The following is a 19,728-nucleotide window of genomic DNA, read 5'->3' as shown; positions in this document are numbered from 1 at the left end:
ACCCATTTTTGCTTTCCGAGATAATGTTCTCGACTTCCACACATTTTTCAAGGCTCCCAAAATTTTCGCCCCCTCCCCCACCCTATGATCCACTTCCGCTTCCATGGTTCCATCCGCTGACAGATCCACTCCCAGATATCTAAAACACTTCACTTCCTCCAGTTTTTCTCCATTCAAACTCACCTCCCAATTGACTTGACCCTCAACCCTACTGTACCTAATAACCTTGCTCTTATTCACATTTACTCTTAACTTTCTTCTTCCACACACTTTACCAAACTCAGTCACCAGCTTCTGCAGTTTCTCACATGAATCAGCCACCAGCGCTGTATCATCAGCGAACAACAACTGACTCACTTCCCAAGTTCTCTCATCCCCAACAGACTTCATACTTGCCCCTCTTTCCAGGACTCTTGCATTTACCTCCCTAACAACCCCATCCATAAACAAATTAAACAACCATGGAGACATCACACACCCCTGCCGCAAACCTACATTCACTGAGAACCAATCACTTTCCTCTCTTCCTACACGTACACATGCCTTACATCCTCGATAAAAACTTTTCACTGCTTCTAACAACTTGCCTCCCACACCATATATTCTTAATACCTTCCACAGAGCATCTCTATCAACTCTATCTCTGTGGAAGGTATTAAGAATATATGGTGTGGGAGGCAAGTTGTTATATATATATATATATATATATATATATATATATATATATATATATATATATATATATATATATATATATATATATATATATATATATATATATATATATATATATATATATATTCATTCATATTCATTTTGCTTTGTCGCTGTGTCCTATGTTAGCGAGGTAGCGCATGGAAACAGACTAAGGAATGGCCCAACCCACCCACATACACATGTATATACATACATGTCCACACACGCAAATATACATACCTATACATCTCAACTTATACATATATATACACACACAGACATATACATATATACATATGTACATAATTTATAGTCTGCCCTTATCAATTCCCATCGCCACCCTGCCACACATGAAATAACAACCTCCTCCCCCCTCATGTGTGCGAGGTAGCGCTAGGAAAAGACATTAAAGGCCACTTCGTTCACACTCAGTCTCTAGCTGTCATGTAACAATTCACCGAAACCACAGCTCCCTTTCCACATCCAGGGCTCACAGAACTTTCCATGGTTTACCCCAGACGCTTCACATGCCCTGGTTCAATCCATTGACAGCACGTCGACCCCGGTATACCACATCGTTCCAATTCACTCTATTCCTTGCATGCCTTTCACCCTCCTAACTGTTCAAGCCCCGATCACTCAAAATCTTTTTCACTCCATTCCTCCACCTCCAATTTCGTCTCCCACTTCTCCTCGTTCCCTCCACCTCTTACACGTATATCCTCTTTGTCAATCTCTCCTCACTTATTCTCTCCATGTGCCCAAACCATTTCAAAACACCCTCTTCTGCTCTCTCAACCACACTCTTTTTATTACCGGACATGTCTCTTACCCTATTATTACTTACTCAATCAAACCACCTCACACCACATATTGTCCTCAAACATCTCATTTCCAGCACATCCACTCTCCTGCGCACAACTCTATCCATAGCCCACGCCTCGTAACCATACAACATTGTTGGAACGACTATTCCTTCATATATACCTATTTTTGCTTTCCGAGATAAAGTTGTCGACTTTCATACATTCTTGAACGCTCCCAGAATTTTCGCCCCCTCCCCCACCCTATGACTCACTTCCGCTTCCATGGTTCCATCCGCTGTCAAATCCACTCGCAGATATCTAAAACTCTTCACTTCCTCCAGTTTCTCTCCATTCAAACTTACCACCCAATTGACGTGACCCTCAACCGTACTGTACCTAATAACCTTGCTCTATTCACATTTACTCTCAACTTTCTTCTCTCACACACTTTACCAAACTCAGTCACGAGATTCTGCAGTTTCTCAAATGAATCAGCCACCAGCGCTTTATCATCAGCTAACAACAACTGGGGATAAGGGAGAAAGAATACTTCCTATATATTCAGTGCGTGTAGTAGAAGGCGACTAAAAGGGGAGCGAGCAGGGGGATGGAAATCCACTTCTCACGTTTTACTTTTTCCAAAAGAAGGAACAGAGTTGGGGCCAAGTGAGGATGTTACCTCTGAGGCTCAGTCCTTTCTTCTTACCGCTACCCCGCTAACGCTGGAAATGCGGCATATGCATGAAACAGACAGGATCGAGCCTGGGACCCCTCTGCAACAGGCGAAAGCGCTACCGCAAGTCCGTGATCGCCACTTACAGGGAAATGAGTATTCGAATACTATATACTCGATTACCCCTCGTCTCACGTTGGTGAGCAATGGGGTCTACACCGGTCTTTTCCCATCAGGCTCACACAGCCAGCAGATAGCATTTTACCGAACCTAACTGTACAACGCGGAAGAATATGAATATGAACGAAGTTCATATGAATGCGCACCTTCATAGAACATACAAACAGCTAGAATCGAACCCGGGACCACTGTGCAACAGGGAGGAGCGCTACTGCTAGGCTATGATCACCCTTTAAAATGCTATTTGCTGGCTGTGGGAGCCTGATGGGAAACGACCGGTGTAGACCCCGTTGCTCACCAACATGAGACGAAGGGTATTCGAGTACATAGTATTCGAATAGTCATTTCCCTATAAGGGGCGATTATAGCCTAGCGATAGCGCTCTCGCTTGTTGCACAGTGGTCCCGGGTTCGAGCCTGGCTGTTGGAGGTTTGTATGTCCTATGAAGGTGCGCGTTTATATGCATTTTATTTGTATATATATGTAAATTTTTACAAATGGTAAAAAAGCGCTTCCATTTTCAGTGGGTTTCTAGAATGGCTGCAATTAATCTCAAGCTTAATTCATTTTAGAGACGAGCAAATCCTGCTTATCAGTCTAGATGCAGAGCGGTAGGCGGTCGGCTGACACCGAGCTGCTGATGTTTTCACAAATATATGCATGGCTGACGTGGTTTCCATTCTGAATAATCTGCACACATTATATTCTACAATACCCACATTTCTATGAACAGCTGTGCAGCTTATCAATATGTCGAGGCTTTAGGGAATATTTGATAAATTCTCTGTGTTGAAAGAAAATTTTGCATTTCTATTACCACATTTGTTACTGTATCGACCAACCGTGTTGTGGGAATATGGTGGTACAATGGACGAGAGCGAGCACCACACGTGCACTGCTGCAGGACGTGGCGGGGATCTCGTTCTATTCCCGTACGTGTGAGTGATCTGTACAGAGACGAAATGCAACATCTGTGGCTTAGCCGGTCAGGATATCGTCACTGCACCTGCCGCCATAACTGAACATGAAGACCGGGGTCTGGTGGGGAGGTAGGTGGTACCTCTACCCATGGCTGGTCGGAATAGGGCTCGGCCAACGGCACTTAAAGGTAAAGGCAACAGTACAAACTGGGATATGGTGGAGGCACCAGCCACCAGAGTTTGTCCATCTGCCGCCAGTGTCCTCCAGCTGACTATGTCGCTTAAAAACGTAGCCAGGAACCACCATGTCGCCTGGACCTTGTCACCACTGGCTACACCAACATTCCTGGTTGCTGATCGCTATTGTTATGATGACTCTCTCTAATGTTTCAGGGGTTTATCTCATGACCTTAGCAGTGTCACATCCATATGACGTTAAACTTATCTTTACTGATCACAACTGAGAGATCTTTTCATAAGATAGATAAAATGATAAAGTCAAACTGAACTACCATCGGATAGTGTCTGACCGACAAATCTTTTTTCTATCTACATCAGAGGTCCACAACCCTTATTCTATCGGCCGCATGCGGGCAAAATGTGAACTGCGGCGGCAACCTTAGAAAGTGACAAAATTCGATTTGACTATATGCATTTTGAGTAAACAAGAAACAGAGATAAGTAAGGGAAGAAGAGGCTCGTGAGAAGGGCGGATGAATCTGAGGGAATCGTCAAAGGTTCATTACTTTTCGTCAGTCATTATCTATTATCTTTATCTTGTATAGATTCAACAAGACAGGTTTATGTTCCCTTTTTGTAAAGACCATCATAACGTGTTAGTTTGATATATGTTCTCCACATGTGAATGTACAATATGGTTCTGCTGCATTCCTGATTACTCACCTCATATTTCAATTCTTTCATGTAATCTCTAACATATGTTACATGATTACCGCGCGCGTGGCAGGTGCGGCCTATCAATGATTACATGCTCGTAAAGTGCTCGACTGTTTCATATTGGTTGGGGACCTTAGTTGTAGGTGTATGCAGAGGTCTCCCTTAAGATAATCAAATCCAGTGAATTATGGTTTCACCTCCAGTCTTGCCTACTGGCGTGTCTCACACCTTCACTATATCAGTTCTAAGATTATGTAAGTCATATGAATCAACTTATCAAACATAGGCAACATGGGTCGTGATCTGTGATGCCGCTAGTAATTACAGGAAGAGGTTTATGCAAATGCTTCAGCCTCAAAATCCAGGACAGAAATTTATGGTGTAACGTAAAATGAGGAGTGGCAAATAGCTATGCTGACCCATCATAATGGGCAGAAATTTCCATCGCAAAATACATGTTATTATTATTATTATTATTTTGCTTTGTCACTGTCTCTGCGTTAGCGAGGTAGCGCAAGGAAACAGACGAAAGAATGAACCAACCCACCCAATACACATGTATATACATACATGTCCACACACACAAATATACATACCTATACATCTCAACGTATACATATATATATACACACAGATATATGAATATATACACATGTACATAATTCATACTGTCTGCTTTTATTCATTCCCATCGCCACCCTACCACACATGAAATAACAACCCCCTCTCCCCGCATGTGCGCGAGGTAGCGCTAGGAAAAGACAACAAAGGCCACATTCGTTCACACTCAGTCTCTAGCTGTCATGTATAATGCACTGAAACCCCAGCTCCCTTTCCACATCCAGGCCCCACAGAACTTTCCATGGTTTACCCCAGACGCTTCACATGCCCTAGTTCAATCCATTGACAGCACATCGACACAAGCATACCACATCGTTCCAATTCACTCTATTCCTTGCACACCTTTCACCCTCCTGCATGTTCGGGCCCCGATAATTCAAAATCTTTTTCACTCCATCTTTCCACCGCCAATTTCGTCTCCCACTTCTCCTCGTTCCCTCCACCTATGGCACATATATCCTCTTGGTCAATCTTTCCTCACTTATTCTCTCCATGTGACCAAACCATTTCAAAACACCTTCTTCTGCTCTCTCAGCCACACTCTTTTTATTACCTTCATCTCTCTTTCCCTATTATTACTTACGCAATCAAACCATCTCACACCACATATGGTCCTCAAGCATCTCATTTCCAGCACATCCACCCTCCTGCGCACTACTCTATCCATCGCGCACGCCTCGCAACCATACAACATTGTTGGAACCACTATTCCTTCAAACATACCCAGTTTTGCTTTTCGAGATAACGTTTTCGACTTGCACACATCCTTCAACGTTCCCAGAACTTTCACTCCCTCCACCACCCTATGATTCACTTCAGCTTCCATGGTTCCATCCGCTGCTAGATCCACTCCCAGATTTCTAAAACACTTCACTTCCTCCAGTTTTTCTCCATCCAAACTTGCCTCCCAATTGACTTGTCCCTCAACCCTACTGTACCTAATAACCTTGCTCTTATTCATATTTACTTTCAGCTTCTTTCACAAACTTTACCAAACTCAGTCACCAGTTTCTACAGTTTCTCACACGAATCAGCCACCAGCGCTGTATCATCAGCGAAAAACAACTGACTCACTTCCCAGGCTCTATCATCCACAACAGACTGCATACTTAACACTCTTTCCAAAACTATTGCATTCACCTCCCTAACAACCCCATCCATAAACAAATTAAACAACCATGGAGACATCACACACCCCTGCCGCAAACCAACATTCACTGAGAACCAATCACTTTCCTCTCTTTCTACACGTACACGAGCCTTATATCCTTGATAAAACTTTGCACTGCTTCTAACAACTTGCCCCCCACACCATATATTCTTAATACCATCCACAGAGCATCTCTATCAACTCTATCATATGCCTTCTCCAGATCCATAAATGCTACATACAAATCCATTTGCTTTCTAAGTATTTCTCACATACATTCTTCAAAGCAAACACCTTATCCACACATCCTCTACCACTTCTGAAACAACACTGCTCTTCCCCAATCTGTTGCTCTGTACATGCCTTTATCCTCTCAATCAATACCCTCCCATATAATTTACCAGGAATACTCAACAAACTTATACCTCTGTAATTTGAGCACTCACCTTTATCCCCTTTGCCTTTGTAAAATGGCACTATGCAAGCATTCCACCAATCCTCAGGCACATCACCATGACTCACACATACATTGAATAACCTTACCAACTAATCAACAATACGGTCACTTTCTTTATTGATAAATTCCACTGCAATACCATCCAAATCCGCTGCCTTGCCGGCTTTAATCACCCGCAAAGCTTTTACTACCCATTCTCTGTTTACCAAATCATTTTCCCTAACCCTATCACGTTGCACACCAACTCGACCAAAACACACTATATCTGCCACTATATATATATATATATATATATATATATATATATATATATATATATATATATATATATTTTTTTTTTTTTTTTTTTGCTTTGTCGCTGTCTCCCGCGTTTGCGAGGTAGCGCAAGGAAACAGACGAAAGAAATGGCCCAACCCACCCCAATACACATGTATATACATACGTCCACACACGCAAATATACATACCTACACAGCTTTCCATGGTTTACACCAGACGCTTCACATGCCTTGATTCAATCCACTGACAGCACGTCAACCCCGGTATACCACATCGCTCCAATTCACTCTATTCCTTGCCCTCCTTTCACCCTCCTGCATGTTCAGGCCCCGATCACACAAAATCTTTTTCACTCCATCTTTCCACCTCCAATTTGGTCTCCCTCTTCTCCTCGTTCCCTCCACCTCCGACACATATATCCTCTTGGTCAATATTTCCTCACTCATTCTCTCCATATATATATATATATATATATATATATATATATATATATATATATATATATATATATATATATATATATATTCCTATAAGTCCAAGGGGAAAATGAAACACGAAAAGTTCCCAAGTGCACTTTCGCGTAATAATCACATCATCAGGAGAGACCAAAGAGAGGAATATAACAGTCAGTTGATATACATTGAAGAGACGAAGCTATGACGCCATTTGGTAAACATGTGATTGTACAAAACATACAACGAGCGTTCATAAACTTATCATTTTACAAATCTTATCAACAATAAAGTTATCTCATTTGTACAGACCATCACTAATATTAAGATTATAATTCATTGTGTATTTAATAATAGAAGATTCAATGATATTTCTCTTGGTAATAGAGTTAGAGTTAACAATTGAGATGGTGTTACTCCAGTCAATACAATGATCATAGTTTCTAACATGATTAAACAAGGCATTTGATTCTTGTCCCTTTCTTATACTATATTTATGTTGCTTAAGTCTAACAGAATGATCCTTACCAGTCTGACCAACATAAAATTTATCAGTTTCCACAAGGAACTTTATGAATGCAACCATGGGCATTTTCTGGTGAATTTCTGATTAAGATATTCTTTATAGTATTATTGTTGCTAAAGGCAACATTTACATTAAAGAATTTAAGCAAAATCGGAAGAAAAATGAAATTATTATTAAAAGGGAGAACTAAAAGATTCTTGATGTCAATGGGAGGTTAGGGCTCAACTCTATAAAATAATTTCTTTGCTAACTTAAGGGATTTATCAATGAAAGATCTAGGGTACTTTAACTTAGATCCAATAGAATATATCTTCTCAAACTCATCATCAATAAACTCTGAACTGCAAATACGTAATGCCCTAAGGAACATAGATTGAAATGATGATAATTTACCTCTGTCATGTTGATATGAGTCTCCCCTGATGATGTGACTATTGCACGAAAGTGCACTTGGGAACTTTTCGTGTTTCATTTTCCCCGTGGATTCATAGGAATATCTTGATCACGCGCAAAATTTTGATCCTTTCCAATATATATATATATATATATATATATATATATATATATATATATATATATATATATATATATATATATATATATATATACATATATTTATCTATTTATTTATTTGTTTTACTTTGTCGCTGTCTTCCGCGTTAGCGAGGTACCGCAAAGAAACAGACGAAAGAAAGGCCCAACCCACCCACAAACACATGTATATACATACACGTCCACACACGCAAATATACATACCTATACATCTCAATGTATACATATATATAAACACACAGACATATACAGATATACACATGTACATAATTCATACTGTCTGCCTTTATTTATTCCCATCGCCACCTCGCCACACATAGAATAACAACTCCCTCCCCCATCATATGTGCGAAGTAGCGCTAGGAAAAGACAACAAAGGCCCCATTCGTTCATACTCAGTCTCTAGCTGTCAGGTAATAATGCACCGAAACCGCAGCTCCATTTCCACATCCAGGCCCCACAGAACTTTCCATGGTTTACCCCAGACGCTTCTCATGGCCTGGTTCAATCTATTGACAGCATGTCGACCCCGGTATACCACATCGTTCCTATTCACTCTATTCCTTGCACGCCTTTCACCCTCCTGTATGTTTAGGCCCCGATGACTAAATCTTTTTCACTTCATCTTTCCACCTCCAAGTTGGTCTCCGACTTCTCCTCCTTCCCTCCACCTCTGACACATATATCCTCTTGGTCAATCTTTCCACACTCATTCTCTCCATTTTACCAAACCATTTCAAAACACCCTCTTCTGCTCTCTCAACCACACTCAGTTTATTTCCCCACAACTCATTTACTCTTACATTGAATATTCGATCAAACCACCTCCCACCACATTTTGTCCTCAGACATCTGATTTCCAGCACATCTACCCAACTGCGCACAACTCTATCCAGAGCCCACGCCTCGCAAAGATACAACATTGTTGGAACCACTATTCCTTCAAACATAGCCATTTTTGTTTTCCGAGATAATGTTCTCGACTTCCACACATTCCTCAAGGCTTCAAGAATTTTCGCCCGCTCTCCAAGCCTATGATTCACTTCCGCTTCTATGGTTCCATTTGCTGCCAGATCCACTCCCAGATATCTAAAACACTTTACTTAATCCAGTTTTTCTCCATTCAAAGTTACCTCCCAACTGACTTGACCCTCAACCCTACTGTACCTAATAACCTTGCTCTTATTCACATCTACTCTCAACTTTCTTCCTTCACACACTTTACCAAACTCCGTCACCAGCTTCTGCAGTTTCTCACATGAATCAGCCACCAGCGCTGTCTCGTCATCGAACAACAACTGACTCACTTCCCAAGCTCTCTCATCCACAACAGACTAAACACTTACACATCGTTACAAAACTCTTGCATTCACCTCTCTAACAACCCCATCCATAAACAAATTGAGCAACTATGGAGACATCACACACCCTAGCCGCAAACCTACATTCACTGAGAACCAATCACTTTCCTCTCTTCCTACACGTACACATGCTTTACGTCCTAAATAAAAACTTTTCACTTCTTCTAACAACTTGCCTATTACACCATATATTTTTAGTACCTTCCACAGAGCATCTTTATCAACTCTATCATATGCCTTCTCCAGATCCATAAATGCTACATACAAATCCATTTGCTTTTCTAAGTATTTCTTACATACATTCTTCAAAGCAAACACCTGATCCACACATCCTTAACCACTTCTGAAACCACACTGCTCTTCCCCAGTCTGATGCTCTCTACATGCCTTCACCCTCTCAATCAATACCCTCCCATATAATTTACCAGGAATACTCAACAAACTTATACCTCTGTAATTTGAGCACTCACTCTTGTACAATGGCACTATGCAAGCATTCCGCCAATCCTCAGGCACATCACCATGAATCATACATACATTAGACAACCTTACCAACCAGTCAACAAACCAGTCATCCCGTTTTTTAATAAATTCCACTGCAATACCATCCAAACCTGCTGCCTTGCCGCCTTTCATCTTCGGCAAAGCTTTTACTACCTCTTCTCTGTTTACTAAATCATTTTCCCTAACCCTTTCTCTTTGCACACCACCTCGACCAAAACACCCTATATCTGCCACTCTATCATGAAACACATTGAACAACCCTTCAAAATACTCACTCAATCTCCTTCTCACATCACCACTACTTGTTGTCACCTCCTCATCAGCCCCCTTCACTGAAGTTCCCATATGCTCCCTTGTCTTAGCACTTTATTTACCTCCTTCCAAAACATCTTTTTATTCTCCCTAAAATTTAATGATACTCTCTCACCCCAACTCTCATTTGCCCTCTTTTTCACCTCTTGCACCTTTCTCTTGACCTCCTGCCTCTTTCTTTTATACATCTTCCACTCATTTGCATTTTTTCCCTGCAAAAATCGTCCAAATGCCTCTCTCTTCTCTTTCATTAATAATCTTACTTCTTCACCCCACCACTCACTACCCTTTCTAATCAACCCACCTCCCACGCTTATCATGCTACAAGCACCTTTTGCGCAAGCCATTACTGACTCCCTAAATACATCCCATTCCTCCCCCACTCCCCTTACCTCCTTTGTTCTCACCTTTTTCCATTCTGTACTCAGTCTCTCCTGGTACTTCCTCACAGAAGTCTCCTTCCCAAGCTCACTTACTCTCGCCAATCTCTTCACCTCAACATTCTCTCTTCTTTTCTGAAAAACCCCTCAAATCTTCACCTTCGCCTCCACAAGATAATGATCAGACATCCCTCCAGTTGCACTTCTCAGCACATTAACATCCAAAAGTCTCTCTTTTGCGCGCCTATCAATTAACACGTAATCCAATAACGCTCTCTGGCCATCTCTCCTACTTACATACATATACTTATGAATATCTCGCTTTTTAAACCAGGTATTCCCAATCACCAGTCCTTTTTCAGCATATAAATCTTCAAGCTGTTCACCATTTCCATTTACAACACTGAACACCCCATGTTTACCAATTATTCTCTGAACTGCCACATTACTCACCTTTGCATTCAAATCACCCATCACTATAATTCGGTCTTGTGTATCAAAACCACTAACACACTGATTCAGCTGCTTCCAAAACACTTGCCTCTCATGATCTTTCTTCTCATGCCCAGGTGCATATGCACCAATAATCACCCATCTCCCATCATATTTCAGTTTTACCCACATCAATCTAGAATTTACTTTCTTACTCTCTATCACATCCTCCCACCACTCCTCTTTCAGGAGTAGTGCTACTCCTTCCCTTCCTCTTGTCCTCTCACTAACCCCGGACTTTACTCCCAAGACATTCCCAAACCAATCTTCCCCTTTACCCTTGATATTCTTTTCACTGAGAGCCAAAACATCCAGGCTCCTTTCCTCAGACATACTACATATATCTCCTTTTTTGTCATCTTGGTTACATCCGCACACACACATATATATTTTTTTTTTTTTGCTTTGTCGCTGTCTCCCGCGTTTGCGAGGTAGCGCAAGGAAACAGAGGAAAGAAATGGCCCAACCCACCCTCATACACGTGTATATAAATACACGTCCACACACGCAAATATACATACCTACACAGCTTTCCATGGTTTACCCCAGACGCTTCACATGCCCTCATTCAATCCACTGACAGCACGTCAACCCCGGTATACCATATCGATCCAATTCACTCTATTCCTTGCCCTCCTTTCACCCTCCTGCATGTTCAGGCCCCGATCACACAAAATCTTTTTCACTCCATCTTTCCATCTTCAATTTGGTCTCCCACTTCTCCTCGTTCCCTCCACCTCCGACACATATATCCTCTTGGTCAATCTTTCCTCACTCATTCTCTCCATGTGCCCAAACCATTTCATAACACCCTCTTCTGCTCTCTCAACCACGTTCTTTTTATTTCCACACATCTCTCTTACCCTTACGTTAATTACTCGATCAAACCACCTCACACCACACACTCCTCAAAAACCTCATTTCCAGCACATCCACCCTCCTGCGCACAATTCTATCCATAGCCCATGCCTCGCAACCACACAACATTGTTGGAACCACTATTCCTTCAAACATAGCCATTTTTGCTTTCCGAGATAATGTTCTCGACTTCCACATATTCTTCAAGGCTCCCAGGATTCTCGCCCCCTCCCCTACCCTCTGATTCACTTCCGCTTCCATGGTTCCATCCGCTGCCAGATCCACTCCCAGATATCTAAAACACTTTACTTCTTCCAGTTTTTCTCCATTCAAACTTACCTCCCAATTGACTTGACCCTCAACCCTACTGTACCTAATAACCTTCCTCTTATTCACATTTACTCTTAACTTTCTTCTTTCACACACTTTACCAAACTCAGTCACCAGCTTCTGCAGTTTCTCACATGAATCAGCCACCAGCGCTGTATCATCAGCGAACAACAACTGATTCACTTCCCAAGCTCTCTCATCCACAACAGACTTCATAATTGCCCCTCTTTCCAAAACTCTTGCATTCACCTCCCTAACAACCCCATCCATAAACAAATTAAACAACCTTGGAGACATCATACATATATACATATATACACATGTACACAATTCACACTGTCTGCCTTTATTCATTCCCATCGCCACCTCGCCACACATGGAATAACATCTCCCTCCCCCCTCATGTGTGCGAGGTAGCGCTAGGAAAAGACAACAAAGGCCCCATTCGTTCACACTCAGTCTCTAGCTGTCATGCAATAAGGCCCGAAACCACAGCTCCCTTTCCACATCCAGGACCCACACAACATTCCATGGTTTACCCCAGACGCTTCACATGCCCTCGTTCAATCCATTGACAGCACGTCGACCCCGGTATACCACATCGATCCAATTCATTCAATTCTTTGCCCGCCTTTCACCCTCCTGAATGTTCAAGCCCCGATCACTCAAAATCTTTTTCACTCCATCTTCCCTCCTCCATTTTGGTCTCCCACTTCTCCTCGTTCCCTCCACCTCCGACACATATATCCTCTTGGTCAATGTTTCCTCACTCTTTTTCTCCATGTGCCCAAACCATTTCAAAACATCCTCTTCTCTCTCAACCACGCTCTTCCTATTTCCACACATCTCTCTTATCCTTACATTACTTACTCGATCAAACCACCTCACACCACACATTGTCCTCAAACATCTCATTTCCAGCACATCCATCCTCCTGCGCACAACTCTATCCATAGCCCACGCCTCGCAAAGATACAACATTGTTGGAACCACTATTCCTTCAAACAATAGCCATTTTTGCTTTCCGAGATAATGTTCTCGACTTCAAAACATTCTTCAAGGCTCCCAGGATTTTCGCCCCCTCCCCCACCCGATGATTCAGTTTCGCTTTCATGGTTCCATCCGCTGCCAGATACACTCCCAGATATCTAAAACACTTTACTTTCTCCAGTTTTTCCCCATTCAAACTTACCTCCCAATTGATTTGACCCTCAACCCTACTGTACCTAATAACCTTGCTCTTTTTCACATTTACTCTTAACTTTCTTCTTTCACACACTTTACCAAACTCTGTCACCAGCTTATTCAGTTTCTCACATGAATCAGCCACCAGCGCTGGATCATAAGCGAACAACAACTGACTCACTTCCCAAGCTCTCTCATCCACAACAGACTTCATACTTGCCCCTCTTTCTAAAACTCTTGCATTCACCTCCCTAACATCCCCATCCATAAACAAATTAAACAACCATGGAGACATCACACACCCCTGCCGCAAACCTACATTCACTGAGAACCAATCACTTTTCTCTCTTCCTACACGTACACATGCCTTACATTCTCCATAAAAACTTTTCACTGCTTCTAACAACTTGCCTCCCACACCATATATTCTTAGTGCATTCCATAGAGCATCTCCATCAACTCTATCTATGCCTTCTCCAGATCCATAAATGCTAAATACAAATCCATTTGCTTTTCTAAGTATTTCTCACACCTGAACCACACATCCTCTACCACTTCTGAAACCACACTGCTCTTCCCCAATCTGATGGTCTGCACATGCCCTCACCCTCTCAATCATTACCCTCCCATATAATTTACCAGGAATGCTCAACAAACTTACATATATATATATATATATATATATATATATATATATATATATATATATATATATATATATATATATATATATATATATATATATATATATATATATATATATATATACATATATATATATATATATATAAATATATATATATATATATATATATATATATATATATATATATATATATATATATATATATATATATATATATATATATATATATTTCCCTGGGGATAGGGGAGAAAGAATACTTCCCACGTATTCCCTGCGTGTCGTAGAAGGCGACTAAAAGGGAAGGGAGCGGGGGGCTGGAAATCCTCCCCTCTCGTTTTTTTTTTTAATTTTCCAAAAGAAGGAACAGAGAAGAGGGCCAGGTGAGGATATTCCCTCAAAGGCCCAGTCCTCTGTTCTTAACGCTACCTCGCTATCGCGGGAAATGGCGAATAGTATGAAAAAAAAAATAAAAAAAAAAATATATATATATACATATATGAAGAATGTGTGGAAATCGAGAACATTATCTCGGAAAGCAAAAATGGGTATGTTTGAAGGAATAGTGGTTCCAACAATGTTGTATGGTTGCGAGGCGTGGGCTATGGATAGAGTTGTGCGCAGGAGGGTGGATGTGCTGCAAATGAGGTGTTTGAGGACAATGTGTGGTGTGAGGTGGTTTGATCGAGTAAGTAATGTAAGGGTAAGAGAGATGTGTGGAAATAAAAAGAGCGTGGTTGAGAGAGCAGAAGAGGGTGTTTTGAAGTGGTTTGGGCACATGGAGAGAATGAGTGAGGAAAGATTGACCAAGAGGATATATGTGTCGGAGGTGGAGGGAACGAGGAGAAGTGGGAGACCAAATTGGAGGTGGAAAGTTGGAGTGAAAAAGATTTTGAGTGATCGGGGCCTGAACATGCAGGAGGGTGAAAGGCGGGCAAGGAATAGAGTGAATTGGATCGATGTGGTATACCGGGGTTGACGTGCTGTCAGTGGATTGAATCAGGGCATGTGAAGCGTCTGGGGTAAACCATGGAAAGTTTTGTGGGGCCTGGATGTGGAAAGGGAGCTGTGGTTTCGGGTATTATTGCATGACAGCTGGAGACTGAGTGTGAACGAATGGGGCCTTTGTTATATTTTCCTAGCGCTACCTCGCACACATGAGGGGGGAGGGGGATGGTATTTCATGTGTGGTGAGGTGGCGATGGTAATGAATAAAGGCAGACAGTGTGAATTGTGTGCATGGGTATATATGTATGTGTCTGTGTGTGTATATATATATATGTGTACATTGAGATGTATAGGTATGTATATTTGCTTGTGTGGACGTTTGTGTATATACATGTGTATGGGGGTGGGTTGGGCCATTTCTTTCTTCTGTTTCCTTGCGCTACCTCGCAAATTCGGGAGACAGCGACAAAGCAAAATAAAACAAATAGATAATAAATTTATATATATATATATATATATATATATATATATATATATATATATATATATATATATATATATATATATATATATACATATATATTATTATTTTTTTTTATTATACTTTGTCGCTGTCTCCCGCGTTTGCGAGGTAGCGCAAGGAAACAGACGAAAGAAATGGCCCAACCCCCCCCATACACATGTATATACATACGTCCACCCACGCAAATATACATACCTACACAGCTTTCCATGGTTTACCCCAGACGCTTCACATGCCTTGATTCAATCCGCTGACAGTACGTCAACCCCGGTATACCACATCGCTCCAATTCACTCTATTCCTTGCCCTCCTTTCACCCTCCTGCATGTTCAGGCCACGATCACACAAAATCTTTTTCACTCCATCTTTCCACCTCCAATTTGGTCTCCCTCTTCTCCTCGTTCCCTCCACCTCCGACACATATATCCTCTTGGTCAATCTTTCCTCACTCATTCTCTCCATGTGCCCAAACCACTTCAAAACACCCTCTTCTGCTCTCTCAACCACGCTCTTTTTATTTCCACACATCTCTCTTACCCTTACTTTACTCACTCGATCAAACCACCTCACACCACACATTGTCCTCAAACATCTCATTTCCAGCACATCCATCCTCCTGCGCACAACTCTGTCCATAGCCCACGCCTCGCAACCATACAACATTGTTGGAACCACTATTCCTTCAAACATACCCATTTTTGCTTTCCGAGATAATGTTCTCGAATTCCACACATTCTTCAAGGCCCCCAGAATTTTCGCCCCCTCCCCCACCCTATGATCCACTTCCGCTTCCATGGTTCCATCCGCTGCCAGATCCACTCCCAGATATCTAAAACACTTCACTTCCTCCAGTTTTTCTCCATTCAAACTCACCTCCCAATTGACTTGACCCTCAACCCTACTGTATATATATATATATATATTTATATATATATATATATATATATATATATATATATATATATATATATATATATATATATATATATATATATATATATATATATATTTCGTGACAGAAACTGCAGAAGCTGGTGACTGATTTTGGCTAAGTGTGTGAAAGAAGAAAGCTGAGATTAAATGTGAATAAGAGCAAGGTTATTAGGTGCAGTAGGGTTGAGGGATAAGTCAACTGGGAGGTAAGTTTGAATGGAAAAAACTGGATGAAGTGAAGTGTTTTAGATATCTGAGAGTGGATTACGCATGTTGACAAAAAAGCAGTATTGGAAATCATGAGCATAAACAGTGGGCCTGTATGCTGTGTGTTTTGTGCTAGAAAGGACTGAAGATCATTACCGACATTTTTCTGTATATAATCACGTTCTTTTGCAAGGGTCTTCATCCTTTTCTTAAAACCTCGGCTGGATACGTATGATGTTAGTCATTCTCTTCAATGTTTATTAAAATAGTTTAACAATTGTTCACCTCAAAGACCTCATCTAACGAGAATTTTTTTTTTTTTCGTTTGTTGTCTGCTGTCATTTCTTCTAAAGGCTCTAACGAAAGACAAACAGAATCAGACTAATTGGTTGTCTAGAGTGTCTTTGTGGTAGTAGAAGAGATCATTAACATTGACTTGTATTTGACGTGTAAAATGACGAGTACATGACTTAAAGATAAGTATTCATTGCATTCTATCTACTGACGAGGAAACATAATCTGGCGAACCTGAATAATATTTGTCGAGTCTTAAGCTTATCCGTCGTTATGGATTGATTTACTCTTTCTGTTAATTATTCCATCTGACAGAAATCTTTTAGAAGACAAACTACCTTGAGTCATTCGACGAAAACCTTTCCCTTTATTGCTAATGAACTCATCTGACTTGTATCAGAAACATTAAAAGTTTTCATGATATTGATTACCTGAACTAAATCACTTCTCAATCTTTTGTTTTTTATGATTTGTATAAGTCTAGGTCTTCTAATCGGTTGTCACATTTTTTTTTTTTGAATCTTGGAATCATTGTAGTAATGACCAACTGCACTCTAATCTATATATGTCTTACCTCAAGCATGGTGAGCAGAACTGAAGGTATAAACGCACCAGTTAATTGTAAAGAGTGAGACTGGACATGAATTCGAATTCTCTGGTTATGAAGCCTAAAATCCCGTTTACCTTTTCTGCTTCTTTGTAGTGCCTTTTTGGCTTTATGCCACTAGAGATTATTTCACTTATATTTTTACCTCATTTTCGTTTGGTAGGAAAGCAGAATTGGTCGTGTAGTTAGTCCTTACGTTTAATAGTAACTCTACACTTGTCGATTACAGAATCAGTTCATCACTTGTACTCACTCTGTTTGCTTGTTTAGGCCAGGTGTCAGCTCGGGACGTTCAATTTCCATTGTGGCATCATTTCCCAAGTTGATGTCTTCTATAAATTCTAGTAGCGAACAACGTAGTCCATCACCTGCATCATCAAAATATATGAGAAAGAGTACCCGCCCCTCACTGACCCCTGAAGTACACCACTTGTTACGTCTTACCATTATAAGGCATGACTATTAATCACCAATCATTGTTTATGTTCAGTTAACAAATCTCTTATCTACCGAAGCAATATACCACCAATGCCATGCAAATCAGTTTTTGATCATTCTTGATGTAGGACTTTATCGAATCCTTTTCTGAAATCTTGATAACTTATGTTCCCGCTTTACTTTCATAACACACAATGCTAATATCATAAAATGAAAAATTAAGCACATTTGTCAAACATGAACGAATTCATCGTAAAATATATTGTGACCTGTTTATTGAAGAGTAACCATCAAAATTATGTATAATCTTGTCTCAAGAAATGGCATCTATAAGTCTGCCAACCACAGAAATCAAATACCTGGGCGATGAATTTCGAGCATGGGCGAATATTGCAGTTACACTGGAGATCTTCCATGGTGTGGAACTTTCCTTGTAGCAAGTGACAGTAAAGGGATTAACCATCTCATTTCTAGTTACTTTCATCGTTCTTGGTTTATATTCATTAGGACCTGCTGCTTTATTAACCTTCATACCATTTAATGCTGACAATAGCTCTCGATCGTGTACGTAAATATGTTGAAAATATGATCTGCTTGCAATGAGATTAGATATGGAAAATATGATTTTTTGATAGATAAAGTAGAAAGATAAAATTTTAAGGTGTTTGCCGTGTCGCCATTGCCTGTGTAAGCTGTCAAGCTTAGAGACACACAAGCACCTGCCCAACATGAAAGTCCAGCTAATGAGACGCTTTGACATATTTTACATGAGACGCCGCGTGGCTGCTCTGGGCCGCACTGGAAGCGCAAGAAGACGGTTGACTGAGGTCTACAATAGGCTTTGTTAAGTCCACAAAGGACCTTTTTGTGGACATGATGAAATATATTAAGATGATGTACGATCATTTGAAAAAAAAATGAGTGAAAAAAATGTAATCTTTTATCTTTTAGGGAAATTAGTAATGTATATGTGATGCACCCGAACTAGCGACGGCTAGAAAATCATGATGCCTTAGCGTACCGAATCTCCTGACGGTGTGTGTCCCCGACAAACTGAACTCTCAAGGCAGCGTAACGTGCAGAGGCAAGCGATATGAACACTAAGGCCGCCACGTTGATGTAACCCAGGTATAAAAGTTAGAAGTGTGTGAAGGAGTTTCAGAGAGAGAGAGAGAGAGAGAGAGAGAGAGAGAGAGAGAGAGAGAGAGAGAGAGAGAGAGAGATGATGAAATGATGGCAAAAAACATGTATCGATATAAGGAAGCTAAACAAGTACACTATAATAGCGCGTCTGCAGAAGCAGAAAACACTTGGGCAATTAATCGGAGGTACTTGGATGATGACCCAAGACTGCCTGGTTGGAGGAGGACGAATGGTGTGGGTCTGCGTAAACAGAGGTGTCACGAAAAAACAAGAGGAACAAAGGACTCGGAACAAAGAACTCACCACAGGGAAGTATACATAGGACACGGAGGAGAAACTTGACATAAAGGCAGGGGTACGGG

The sequence above is a fragment of the Panulirus ornatus genome, chromosome 18, assembly GCF_036320965.1.
Source record: "Panulirus ornatus isolate Po-2019 chromosome 18, ASM3632096v1, whole genome shotgun sequence".
NCBI classification, from domain to species: domain Eukaryota; kingdom Metazoa; phylum Arthropoda; class Malacostraca; order Decapoda; family Palinuridae; genus Panulirus; species Panulirus ornatus.
Note: the sequence above shows the minus strand (reverse complement) of the source record.